At 29.0% G+C, this 15790-nt stretch overlaps 1 protein-coding gene across 1 annotated transcript in view; it reads left to right on the plus strand.

Moving 5' to 3' along the window:
- LOC100159222 (choline O-acetyltransferase) overlaps positions 1–15790 on the plus strand; it is a 122527-nt gene that overhangs the window by 68047 nt on the left and 38690 nt on the right. The gene's annotated exons all lie outside the window — the stretch shown is intronic.

Genomic DNA, 15790 nt, shown 5'->3' on the forward strand with positions numbered 1-15790 from the left:
TTCAAATCTGTTTTTAGAATTTTTATCGCTTCACAATATCAATCGGTACGTTGGACAAAAAATACGTCTAAATTCTTATGTTGCGCGTGTGTTAGACAAAGACAGGAAATCACCGTCACCAATCCCCTTTAAGTTATTTTTATTATGAACAAACAATTTTACAATATTGGCATTTTACTTAATTTAAATAATTTCCACAGAATAAATTTCAATAACTAATCAGACAATCAGTAATCGTAAAGCAAATTAAATTGTATTTTATAATAACTAGGTAGGTACTAAAGATTTAGTACTTATATAATATATTTACTTTATGATTTGAGTGCATAATTTTATGTGACAATTTCATCTTAAAATAGTAAATAATATAAATTAGTATGTAAATTGAAATATAAAATTATGATTCAATAATAAATCTACTAAATTATATCGATTATGTTAAACTATGCAAAATATGTTGAATAAATACTCAATATTAAATGTAGAAATTTAAATTAACTGTAGTGACTGCAGGGTTATTGTTTAAAATCATAACAAAGTTCAATTTGTTCATAAAAAAATTAATTGAATAACTAAATATGGTTATTTACTAGGTAATACAAGTATAATTTATACAACAGTCAACAGTAATTTACATTTTCCGTGATTGAAAATTTTCTTTAATTTATTATATTACAAAATGTAGATAAAATCTGTTTAGCTGAGAATTACTTTTTTTGTAAATACTTTTTTTTTATAAATAGGTTTAACTTAATAATGTATTTTCATAATGAGTCATATATTTTTAGTCAATAATTGCATTTCATATTGTTAACATTTCAAAACCACAATTCTTTTGATTACAAATTAAAAACTTGAAATTTGAATCATACATTTCAAATTTCATTCGAAATCATCTGAACTTGTTGGTTAAGTACCTACATATTTTCCCATGTTAAATATATTGTAATTGTGTATTAGTCAAATACATGTCCAATATCCATTACAGGCTACTAAAATAAAAATAGATGTTAGTTCCTACTAAATAACTAACAAATTCATCAATTTGAGTAATTGTTAGTAACTCGACGAATAAAATGTCTTCTCTTTTACTGAACTATTTTACATATACAAAGTCATTGATGTTTTTTTGTGTACGTCAAACGAATCTGCATCGGGCGAAGAAACATGTACATTATCGACACTCGAACCCTATAAAATGAACGAAACATACTAGGAGGGTTGCTCCCTTCCAATGTATATGGTGACCGGTTAATTAGCAAATTGCATCATTAAAAATAATGAGACAGGGTAGTGACTATAGTGGATGCCTTTATAAACTTTGCTAAAATGTTTGTGGGGGACCAAAACAAACACGAAAATCATTGCCAAGGGAAATTATGACTAAACGTAAATATACTGATAACTTATACTTTATTTAGCATTCTTTTTTCAAATTATTAACAATATATTACCTATGTCTTATAAATATAAATTTTATTTTAAATCCATGATTTTTATGGAAATTATTGACTTATTCACTACTGACTTTAGACATGTTAATTAAAAATAATTTTTTTGTTTTTTTTGCAATAAATGCACGATATCGTACATATATATATAGGTACATGCCTTGAATAAAAATAAATAGTGTTAAACATAGCCAAAAAATAATTATATTTCACATAAAATAACTCAATTATAAAGGGTAGGTTGTTGGGTCGGTTTGTTACGATAGCAGCCATGTAATTTATTTTCAAAATGCAAAAGAGAATCGTTTGTGCCGCGAGGTTACGCGTGCCATTGACAGTCCCTTCCATTGACAGCTTTGTAACTTTAAATAAACCTAAACCCTCAGGAGTATGTGGCATCTGTAATTATCACGTCTTTTACACTGGTCTGGTGTTAAACATTAATAACAATATTATCAGATTATACTAGGTACTATGTATATTATACTACAAGTATATATTTATGTGATTTAATATGAAAATAAGAAACATACGTATTATTAAGACCATTGAAAATTGTGAATAATATTATCAAAGTAAAATGTACGTTTACTTAATAAATTGTTTAAATCATGTTTTCTCACAGCAAAGGTGCAGATTCCATATTTATTTAATGCATTATTGTTGTCTATATTATTGAAGAACTTTCCATGATGGATTTCATACCTTTGCAATGAGATACACTCATTATTTTTCATCTGTTGTTTTACATTAATTTTCTAACACAATTATTTTGTATCTTTTTGTTGAAGGTCTGGGATCAATCATGGTGAGTTCCATCATCGTTTCATCGGGGGAGGTCGTGTAATGTGATATCAGAACCTTCACCATGGAACCATCAGGGAATCCACTATTTCGGTGTTGGAGCGCTGTGGGCACGTTCCAAGTGCCACTTATTAATTTAGAAGTCAACGAGTTAAAGGAAATACTATGGGAGAAGATTCAAGAGCCAGTTATTCAAAGAAGACTGATCCTAGTAATCGTGTCTATAGCATTGTTGTTGGACAATATGCTATACATGGTAATTGTGCCAATCATACCAGATTATTTGAGGTATGTAGATTCTTGGGGTGAAATCCCCACGGCAGTAAACTTTACGGATGATCCGATCACCCCACCTGCCCACCATGGACAAGATTCAGCAACTGGAGTATTATTTGCATCCAAAGCAATCGTACAACTCATGGTGAATCCGTTTTCTGGTGCTCTAATCGATCGGATTGGATATGACATACCAATGATGATTGGCTTATCCATTATGTTCCTATCCACCTCGATATTTGCATGCGGAAGAAGTTATTCCGTCCTTTTCATAGCTAGAAGTCTTCAAGGAGTTGGATCTGCATTTGCTGATACGTCTGGCTTAGCGATGATAGCTGATCGATTTACCGAAGAAAATGAAAGAGCTCAAGCATTAGGAATCGCATTAGCATTCATCAGCTTTGGATGTCTAGTAGCACCACCTTTTGGGGGCGCTTTATATCAATTCGCTGGTAAAGAAATTCCATTCCTTATACTAGCATTCGTTTGTCTTGTTGATGGTTTAATGCTACTCCTCGTTATGAAACCCATAAAACAACAACTCAAAGAACAAAAACATTTGAAAAAAGTTCCAACCATACCCATATGGAAACTCTTTATGGACCCTTATATTGCTGTATGCTCCGGAGCCTTGATGATGTCAAACGTTGCACTCGCATTTTTAGAGCCTACTATATCACTCTGGATGGAAGATCACATTACTCATGACAACTGGAAAATGGGGATGATATGGCTACCCGCATTTTTCCCGCACGTGTTTGGTGTAATACTGACAGTAAAGCTATCAAAATTGTTCCCAAACTATCAATGGCTTATGGTGGCTATTGGATTATCTCTCGAAGGTCTTAGTTGCTTAATAATTCCTTTTTCAACCTCATATAAAGTTTTAATGATTCCTATTTGCATTATATGTTTCGGAATTGCGTTAGTCGATACAGCTATATTGCCAACCCTTGGGTACATTGTAGACGTCCGATATGTTTCAGTTTATGGTAGTATTTACGCGATTGCCGATATTTCATACTCATTAGCTTATGCCATTGGTCCTATAGTGGCTGGTGAAGTGGTAGAAATGATCGGTTTCACCTGGCTGAATGTCATCATAGCTGTTTCCAATTTAGCATACGCTCCGGCATTGATGAGGCTCAGAAATATATATGATTTCAAGCCATTCCAGAATGAGGCAAATATACTTATGGCTGACCCTCCAGATAAAGAATATCAAACATATGCCATGCAAGAACAACCCATACCAGTTAATAGCGAGTATAGTAGAATGGAAGGACACTCAGAAACTGATATGGATGGCCATGTAGCGATCGAAAATGAAAATGCCACATTCCATCAATCGCAGGACACCAATCCTTTTAGAAGATCATCTCAACCAGCACAGGATAGGAATCCATTTAGGCAACAGCATTGAAATGCTTAAACGAGGAAACTATTGATCTGTATTAAAATAGAAGGTGAGATTATTAGTATCACATATTACCGTTTTTAAATGAATAGTTTCTCGGGAAAAAAAAGACTTAATACAAATTATATGTGTAGACTAAGCAATATTATATCGTGTAGCAAGCATGTTTAAAATTAATGGTGGAAAAAACCCGTTATTCTATATGGTCTATATCGTTCCTTATTTGTTTTATGGTAATGAAATATTGATTGAGTGTTAATGGGAAATATGAATATTTAGAATATTTATAATATAATTACTTTATTAATAATTATATTACTAATTATGATTATTATTATAACTGGTATTCAATATATTTGAATATTTCATTTTTACAATTTTAAATCATAATTGTGCATCAGCTATTATAAATTATTTAATGATTAATAATTTCAATTAACATAACACTTAATTCATACAGAACAAAATAATAATAAGTTACTATTATATGAAGATTTAACATGTTTATTTGCATCATTGCATTTAAATAATGAATAACTAAATTTAGTTTTTGAACATATATTTTAATAAATATAAATAGCATACAAAAATTAAGCTAGAAAATTAAAGACACTCTATATCATCTAATTAATTTCTATTGAAACACCAAATCATCATCAATTGACATCATATTGTTTAATATAATCATTAAACATGTTAGTTATTACCTAGTACAGTATTCTACTTAAAATTCAGTGCAATATTCATCAACTTTGTATTGCATAAGCTATGGCTATTTAAAATTAAAATTACTTATATTATTACCTGTACAATAATTATGCATCGAATAAACTATACTGACAAGAAACCCAAAATATTAATAATACTTATTTTACTTTAACATTAATTTTTTAGTGATCCACTTCCCACAAAAAAAACTAAAATTATTCAGTACATTTTACTAATATACTGACAACTATTTTAAATTTACATTATGCAAATTGAATGTTAATATGTAATTTACGTATATAAGTATACTAATTTTAGATCACTTTTTTAAATATTTTAAAACTAAATATTCTACTATATTTTAAGTAAACTAATGATAAAACTAACTAAATAAATGACAAATTCTGAAAAAAAGATTAACGTATAAAAATGATAATGTAATTTTCCGTTAAATTCAATTATTTAGATTTTAATATTTACCCATTAACGATGGGCATTGAATACAAATGTACGTATATATTTTCTTATTTTTCATAGTTCTAATAATATTTGTAATAACACATTGTTATGAACATTAAGAACCAGAATTATGAAAATTAAAAAAATATTACATATCACTTTTCAGCATTAAACAGTTAATATATATATATAGCATATATAAATTATAAATATTTCGTACTTTCGTAACGCTCAAAAATTACCCAAACATATCAACAGAAATTAAATTTCAAGAGTTTCAACTCGTGAAATGTATTATTACGCAAACACAATTATAAAATGTCTGATTACATATCCATATGAAAAGTCGAGCTTGTAATGTTAGCTTCACGTATTATAATACTATAATATGAAATCTATTAACTTCAATCGGTATAGACTACTTACAACTTATTTGCCTTAACCATTTTCAATTATCAATTATTATTTGTTATATAATTAGGTAATAGGTATACATTATTAGTTCATAAGTATATAAGTAGAATATGTAGATATTATATAATTATCTTAAGGGGTAACCAATCATATCAACACATATCATTAAATTCTAAGTTGTACATAAATTAGCAATACATATTACTAATAATAAACATGTACAAAAATGTTTATTTTTATTATTTTTTTTTTATATATTATATACATTTTAATATTATTATTACTATAATAATATTTACACTTAATCGTGTAAGCAACCAAGTTCATACATATCATAAAACCAAATTCGATACATATCATTGGTCGAAATTATTGTTAGTTAAGGACTATATGTTAAGGATCATAGGTTAAGAACAACTATATTAAGAATAATTAAATATAGATTGATGTTTACTTAGAATATATTAACATTTACAGTGAACTATGATTTCACATTTTATTTTATTTTAATTTTTGTCTTTACCTTGTAAACAATTTGAAAAATAATATAGGTACTTATAATCGATGACTTTAGCTATTCGCCTATACGTCCGTCTCGTATTAATAAATCTATTTTAATGCATAGAAACGTAGAATATTGCAGTAAGTATTGTTAAACAAATTAACTAATTATAATATCAATGTGTTTTTATGAAATTAAATTCCTAAAATTAATTTTTCGTAAATGGTTTGAAACATTGTTTGATTTATTGAATGTCAAACTTATTAAGTTGTTACCAATTTCATCAATTTTTATTATTTTGATTAAATTATAAAAAATATTATTAAGTCCTTCTTGTTCTTTTTTATTATTATTGTTTCATTATGTTTAATGTTAAAATATATTAATGAAAACAATTATGTATTTAAGCAAACACTAAACAATTGTATTTATTTATTATTTAGGACTACTCTGTTTTCCATTAGTCTAAACATGTTAGATAAAATAAATCATAATTTTTAATGAAAATAACTAATTTGTTTTCATCAAAAAATACGATTGTAAATATTATGGCAAAGTACTAATGGTATATTAATAGGTTACTAATACACTTCTTTGTATGAATAATATTATTATTATTATTATTATTATCTAGTTGTTATTTAATCTTGTTGAAATTTATAACCATGTCATTATTGTAATTTAATAAAAATAACAGTTAATACAATTATTACACTTGTTTACTGTTATAAATTATAATCCTAGAGGCTAGAATGTTAAAATAAGTAGTAGTAGATTACAAAAAGCTTGTTTTGTGGACAATTAGTCAGCCATTAAAATGTTTTTTTGATCATGATTTTATATTGTTATCTGACCTGAATAAAACATTATATTACATAAAAAAATGGGTTTTTAGTTTAAATTCGTCGAAGGATTTATTTTGATAGATAAAAGGTGTTTAAAATACCTATAATAAGTTCCTAATCAGTTTCCTAAAAATAGTAAACAGTTGAATAGAGTTAATGAAAAAATACTATGAAAAATTTAAAAATACACATCATTGTAAAGCAAATATATTTTTAGCTCCACTCAAGATCTAAAAAAGGCATAATAGTATAAGGTACATAATATTTATCAAGTTCGATGTTTTTTGGTAATATCATACAGTTTTCTCATAGACTTTTTAGAAATTAAAATTATAAGTACTACCTATTTAAACACTCATGGTTTCTCATGATAATATAATATAATTAAATGATTATATTACGTCTGTGCATTGTGCAGTAATTAATTTAATAATTAATTTTTGACTGAATTGTTAATGAATTTATCACTATAGGTACCTACCGTCAATTATTACATGGAAACTCAATATATAACGAAGTAATATGTTTGTATAATATTATGGCTATAATAGTTAAATCATAAAATACTCTTAGGGGATGAGTCGTGCCGAATGGATTAAAATTATTCACAAAGGTAAAATCCGAGGTAAAATCAATTACAAATTAAAATAATTTTTATAAATCTTTAAAACATAATTTATTATTGTCATTGATATGAAAATACAGTAGTAATACATATTATATTTCATATTTTTGAAAATTTATCCTGGAAATCAAATTTTTGCATTTTGTATATAAAAATTAATTAATTACGTATAACGTATTAGTTAATTGTTATTTTTAATAGTTTATTCTAAAGAGTACTATCTGCTATAAATAATACATAATATATTGTGTATATTTACAAAAAAAAAATATACTGTTATGAATATTGTGTTAGTATTTTTGTAGGCTTGTTTTCCGCGCTTACTATACAGTATACACTTTATGTACTATACACTTTATAAACCCCTGACCGGTGTATTAAATATGTATGTCCCCTGCACAACAAACATCCCTAAAGAAAAGCTTAACAGCGTTGCCGTCAGTCCTTTTGAATATTTTAACAAATTCGATCGTTTTTTGAATGCCACTCCACTATACAGTCTAGATGTAGGTTTATTATGCTGTATTCTTTATTACAATGCGTCAACGAACACTTTTGAAAACGCATGAATTGTAATTATATGTTTGAAAAAAAAAACATATTTGTACAAAAGAACTGCAAAATAATATTTTTAAAACAACGTCGATGTTTTGATTGGAAATATCGTCTGTTTATTATACATAAAATCATTATAAATGTACAATGGTTATATATATATATATATGTAGTGTACTATAGTGTTCAAAATACGAAATGTAATATATTTTATTACTTATTTCAAACGAACGTCAACTATAATTAATTTATGGTTACTGACGGTCAAAATGTATATTGTTGCAAAGTTTATTATTTATTAATACCCATAATATAGTATGTTAGTTTTAATAAACTAAAATAAAGTTCAGAAATTTCCCAATTTAATATTTAATCACGTTTAATATATTAAAGAAAATAGGTACCACGCTTTTATTTGACAGATATTTCTGTTTATTTTTGTTTAATAATCACTCGTTGTGATTATTAGTCAGTTACAGGTTTAATCTAACTTAGTTATAAATTATAACTATTATAATGTGTGGTACTATGGTGCAAAACAAAGTGATAATAATTGGATTAGTTGGTTGTTTTAAGTGTGTTACGGTTGGTATGAGGAAGGGACAAGGACGGTATACGTAGCTGCTAGCTTCTTCTTTTTTTTTTTTTTTGAGATTTTGTTTTATGCAGTCTTAATTTATTATAAATCATTACCTATAAGAACATTACTAGTAATAGCAACTTATTAAAAACAAATTTATATATTTGTTTTCTTAGTGGCCCGGTATGATAGTATTAGGTATTTTTATTATTTTCATTTAGCAAAATGTAATAATAATAGACACAAAATTATATATTTATATACATAAAAAATACACATATGTATCATGATTCATGGTACAGCCAACAGATTCCTTGGTCCACTCAGGAACTAAAATTCAAAATCGTAACCTTTTGTATGTGTAATATTTCTTGTTTATAAAATTTTTAATACTGGTAAAAACTAATATTTTGTAATTTATTTTAAATCAACTTTCAAGCAAAAAATTATATATTACAATTATACATTTTAACATTTAGTACAAGTGTATTAAAATAATCGTGTCATATAAATTATATAATATTTCACCATTTAAGTATATATTCTAGAATACTTCCTATATTTGACTTATTCTCACATGCATATATTTTTGGTACAGTTTATTTTTCATGTGTACCTTTACCTAATATTGTTATTTGCAAACTGCATAAGTACCTACATTCAAAATGTAATATGATTTAATGTTCAACAGTTCAGTATGTATCTCGACGAAATTCGGTCGCGCGAAAGGGTTAGTTTCTTTGTGGAATTTGACTCGGCCGGGGGCAACCTTGGAAAGTCAAAACTGAAGAGGTTTCATTTTACTATGGACTCAGCAGAGGGGGAATGTCGGACTATTTTGTACAAGTTTAGTCAAAAAAAAGTAAAATCCACCCTAAATTCATTTGGCACAAGTTCAAAAGTCTGTACAATTTAATCATCTGATGGGACCATCAAAGGCACATTTCAGACGACACCGTCGAGTGCTTTTCGTTTGGCGTATGGTCCGCGTTCAATAAAAATATGGATTTTTCAATTCAATAACCCTCGACGCAGACCGTGCGTTGCCATTGATAAATTGTTATTATTGTCGTTGAAGTGGGTACCGTGGCGATTACATTAATTGGAATCCGACCGGTGAAGTGGCTGCCGTGGTTGGAGAGGATATTATAAGGAAAAGTGCATTGGAAACACGGTATTTTAATATTGTGGTTCGTGAAAGTTCTTGTAAGGATTATGAACAAAATTTTTTTTAAATACATAATTGGTAAAGAGGCGAGTGACTTAGTATTTGGATTGGTTTTTTCGATCTAGCAAATAACATAAAGTATTATATTAAACCTGCCTACGCAAATCACAGATAATTTGTATGTCTTGGATACTGGATACGTGCAGGTCAAGACTTAACCATAAATAAATTATTATAATTAGGTATATCTTTATACCGCGGTACTAAGTAAAATAAAAAAATAATAAAACCGATTTTGGTAAATAGTAATATTCCTGGAAAAAGTATAAAATTATTACTTTCACTTTGTCATAAGTAGATTATTAACAATATTAAATATGAATAAAAAATATATTTTTCGAGCATTTCCATAACATAAAAACTTTTCACTTATTTTACATTTTGTACCAACAATATTTAATATTATCAAATGTCTTAGTACTTATGCATTTTTAACATAAAACAATTAAATAATACATATATTATATAAACACACACACACACATATATATATATATACACTTTGAATGAAAAAAGCTAATATACATGTCCATAACCATGTCCACGTGTAACCATTTTGTCATTTCGGTAAAACACTTTGTTGTGATTACCTACATTTAAATTTTTAATTTTAAAGTAGAAAAAAGTAATTTTGTTAAGAAATATCAAGTGGAACTCATTTACTGCTGATAAACTACATTTTTTGTTTAAAAAAATGTATGAGATAGTATAAAATGTAAATGGCTGATTTCCAAGATGATAAAAATAAAGTATGAGTATAAGTTAGATTATATTATTGAGTACCAACAATTAAAGTACTTAATTTGATTTACAAATCAAGGTTAGGTCGGCATGATAGCTGTATGAAATATCTGTATTTTATGATTAGTTTTCAACTCTGAACATAACTCATCAGTGGCGTGCACAGTGGGGTTCACCATTTTTATAAAACATATAATACGTGTATATATATATTTTAAATTCATCTCCTACCTCCCCTGGAAATATGTGTGTACGCCTCTGCTCGATATATCATTGTATGTTTATAAGAACATAATGATTACAAATTACAAAATAATATATAATATGCAATATTTTTACTCCTAATGGTATTGGTTAGAATTTTAGATGAAATGTGGACACATTTCAAATTATGCAACATTGTAATTCAGTAGGTAATATTTTTTTAATGCACTCCAAAATGTACAACTAATTTATGACAATGAATATCCATCTACTATTACTTCACGATGCACGGCTTAAAAAAATGTTATGTCTTCCATAATAACAAAGCCAAATATTATCAAAAACTTTAAATTAAAAAAAGTAATAATAATCAAATCAGATATACCTATACCGACTAAAAAATATTTTCCAAGGGTACAAATGAAGCATCAAAATTTAAAAATTTTAAATTATTCATTACACTTTTAAATGAAAAATATTCGCGTACCACAAAAAAAAAATAATATTTAATTATATTTGTTAAAATCTCTTAATCATTTGGCAATAATAATTTCGCAAAACTCTATAAAACCGTAATTTTTTACATGGAAACTAAAATGAAACATGTTTTTAATTTTAATTTCCACAGCACAAATTATAGGTCTACCATACGATTAAATTATAAAATATTTCATTCGGAGTCTTAAGTGCTAGCATAGCATTTATCATCGCTATGTATTTTTTTTAGATAAAGTTTATTTCCCACTACTGCCTTTCCTTTCTATATAAATGCAATCGATAATATTTTTTCGTTTTTATTTTTCACCGTCTCCGTCTTGCGTCAATATACCTATTAAATGTTTTTTATGACCGTCTCGCGTCGTGTGTCTCGGACGAGAAATTATCGCCGTGCCCGTCCCACCCGCAGGGGTACGTGTGTAATTTTTACGCCCTATAAACGAACCACAACCACGCGTACGTTTATATATATTATATACGTATACACTAGCTATATCATAGTGGACCTAAATCAATGCCAAAATTTAGATTAATAAAAACCCCGCCGAAAGTATCCCGCGTTGATCCAGGCGGTGACACGACCCCGCGGCGGTGGTGCAATAGACGCGTCAGCGGGGTTGATGAATAGCGGCGCAGTGTTACCCCCCTCCATATCTTCCAGGCCGTAATCCAAGCACGATGTTGTGTGCGTGTTTGCGTGTTTGGGTGTGCGCGTGCTTGGGTGCGTGCGTGAGTGTGTGGACACTGCATGGCAGTATACATGTGTACGGGGGTGGGTGGTCGTGGTTAGCTTTGCAGCACGCGTTTTGGATTAACGGCCACGGTGGGGGGGAGCTAAGGGATGGGGATTAGTGGATTACCCTCCGGAGTCCCGAACGAGACGAAACGAGGCTTTGCACATACTTGCGATGCGCGAGACGACTGGCTGACGTCGCCCGCAAAGAACCGGCGAGCCTTTGTAATAATTATTAAAGAAACCCTTCAACAGCGCAAACCTTTTAAACCTGCTGCCAGCGTTTCATATATGTACGCGCGCATTCAAATAACTGCGTGAATTGCAATTATATAGGTATATAAAAGTGACGTTAACGGCCATTGATGATTTATGAATTTAAAATATAAACCTCTACCTATTTTCATACAATATATTTCCAATCCCTGCGTGAGAAAAAATAAATATTTTGAAATGTTAAAACCGCATAATTTTTTTGCATGACACATAGTTCAAAAATCATTTGAAAATATATTTTAATATTTATAACAGCCGAATATACAGTGTGACGCAAATAACGAATATATTGCAAAAGTTTAGATAATTTTAATTTTAAGTTGTTCATTGATATTTTCAGAGAACAATAGAACAATTATTTTATATTATTTAAACAATTTTTTTAATAATGTAAGCCAACATTTGAGCATTAGGCTACGTTTGTTTTAAGTTCAATACGACCTGAAAAGTTGCAACATCTTAAACCTAATGGCATAACAAAATATAGATTTTATAACTACAAAAATGAATACTATCTATATTGTTTTAATCATTACATATTTATGTTACACATTACAGTTACAGAAAATAATTAAATACAACTACTTTATTAGTAACTTCCTATATTTGTATAGACTATTTTCACAACGTATAATATTATATTAAATACTATAGGTATACAAAGTTTGGAATTCGTATACATTTTAATTTTAACCTCAGATTTATTATTCTTTAATTCAAAAATGCTATTATTACCGTAATTTGTTTTTATTTCGTAGATAGGCACTACACAACAAACTACTAAATCTACCAAAAACTGTAATGCCCGTTTTGTCCATTTTCGTAACACTAAAAGGACCTCACACAGCGATACTCACTTGAGTTGAAATAATGTAGTTTAATAGCTTAATGTCCATTTTGGTGGTTTTTTTTTACCGTTTTCCCCGTTAAAAGTCCTAATCCCCAACGAATCGTTGTCGCGAAAACCCGTTATTATGGTATATATAATTTTACGAAAGTTCCGTATCCCCACTGATCCCCTAGGGGTAGTGGGGCAAAAGCGTTTTTACTACCGAAGCGAAATACCTTGTCCCCCATCTGGGTGTACGCAAATCCCAAGAGAGCCGCAGGGATAACTTATCGTATATATAATGTCACTTCTCCCCTTCATCCACGTGTTTGTTTGCTTCCATCTTAAAACATTCGAACAACAAACATTAAAGTTTCCTGAAAAAGACAGAGCCAGACATCCCTTATATTTCTATTTAACTCGCCTACCTCCTGCAAATACTGTTTTTTTTTTTATTCTATTGATTGTCTTTTTCAGTCACACCAGTCAATAAACTAACATATATAAGAGGTATAAAATACATACTAGTATAAATAAAATAAACAACAGGCAAATAGATTTATTTAAAGTCACTATGTTATATCAGTATCATAAATCTTTTATATTATAAATTATATTTTTTATAATCCGACTCTTCATGACAATATATTATTATAGATATGTGTAATTGATTAACTTATAAAATATGTTATATTATTATGTTCATAATGTCTAAGTATAAGACACTGTACATACTTAATTAAAGTTTAGAACAAAATTGATTACTACCTATTATATTATATATCCTTATTATTATTGTGTATAGTTGGCTATATAGTGACGGTTTTGGAAGGAAATCCTCTAAATCCTCGGGAACTTTGTATTATATATAAGTCTTCTTTCGTCCTTTTTGCAGTTTGGAATAGCGCCGAATTGCGTTTAGAAAAAGTACCCAAGTCCCACAAAAGAAGAAGGTGTACGGGGATGGAAAGGGGATGGAAAAAAACGTGTCGAAAGTAATTTCGAAAGGCAGAGGGCGAACTCCTAGAGCGTGCGGGGAAAATGGCACGGCAAATGGGTTACACGGCGCCCTATACGTGAAGAGAGGGACGGTCTGAGTCAGAGCGAACTAATCAGCCGGTTACTTTTGCGCCGGAGGGGACAAATCGCCACCACCACTTCCGGGGGCACCTCGTCCTTACGTCGTATACACGTGTACATATATATTATATTCCTGACCGGCGCCAAGTGATTGATGTGTGCAAACGAAAGCGCAAGACGTTTTTATTTCCGAAAATGTCCCACCTGACAGCCGGAGAGTAGGCGAACAATAATAATATATTATATAACGTGGCTCGCGTGTAACCAGTAAGCAAATGGTCCATTAACCGGAAATAAAAATCGTAACGCACCTTCCGGTTTTTATCACTCCGGGCGGTTTTAGCAGCACACGAACGCCGCCGTCAACAAGGGTGCCGATGAAATAATCCTCTATCTAAATGTGTTTTACGACTGATCATATATATACTGTGTACGTTACATAAGACATTTAATTGGGCCCACGAGAGTGGCTAGAAATAGACATAGTATAAGGTTTTCCGAAGTTCAAAAGATAAATAAAAATATTGAAATGTATATATATTATATATATATAGTATCCCACTACTAACATTAATCATAATATTTTTATCTCACTCGATCATCATGCCTCTACACTATTAACTAGGTGTCGTTATGTGGACATTATTCTAAAACAAGAAAATTTGGAAATTATACAAAGGCAATGGGAATTTTTACGTAAGTCTTTTACTTGCTCAACTTTAAAGCAGGACGTTTCCAGTGTATTATCACTAGGTACATTTTAAAAATCAATAACTAGGTAAGGTTATACCATTAAGAAAACTGATTCTATGCACCATTTGCTTTACTGTGTGCATAGGTGGTGATGGTTTTTTTTTAAAATATTAAGGCTCGTATTTCATAACAAGAATTTTTTATTTACAAATTGTTAATATATTATACCTACTTATTACTGAATCAAGACTAATCCATGTACCTACTCAAATTTTAAGCATTAAAACTCAAAATTACATATTACATATTATAATCAAATTAAATTGTATGATAAAAGTTTTAAAAATACACATAGTCACATAGGTAACCCATTAGTTATGCAAGCATAAAACAACTATAATTTGAATTTTTACATTTTTGTAATATGATAAGTGATAACTGAAAATTATTCACTCACTTTGTATTATATTTTTAATAATTGTAACAAATTTTTACATTACTGTAATACGATAATTGGATAATTAACCAGCTAGTATAACAATTTAAACTGTAGATAACTAATTTGTTGACAGTTTTTCCTTACATTTAAGAAAACTACAGTTTAAAATAATAAACATAATCACTAATCAGCCTGGAAATTGTAATAATTTACTACGTACAATTTTTGAAACAATCTTTTTACAGGAAAAGTTATTACCTATTTAACTAATAAAATAAAAATACAAACCATTCTAAATCGTATGGATCACTCTCGCTTCACATTAAATGTAATACAAACATTATTTTGCGAAAATAAAGTAGCGTTGAAGTGTGTATATATACGTTAGTTTAAATCAAAACACCAATATTTTATAAGTTTATAACCATGTAAT

Source organism: Acyrthosiphon pisum, chromosome A2 (assembly GCF_005508785.2).
Source record: "Acyrthosiphon pisum isolate AL4f chromosome A2, pea_aphid_22Mar2018_4r6ur, whole genome shotgun sequence".
NCBI lineage: Eukaryota > Metazoa > Arthropoda > Insecta > Hemiptera > Aphididae > Acyrthosiphon > Acyrthosiphon pisum.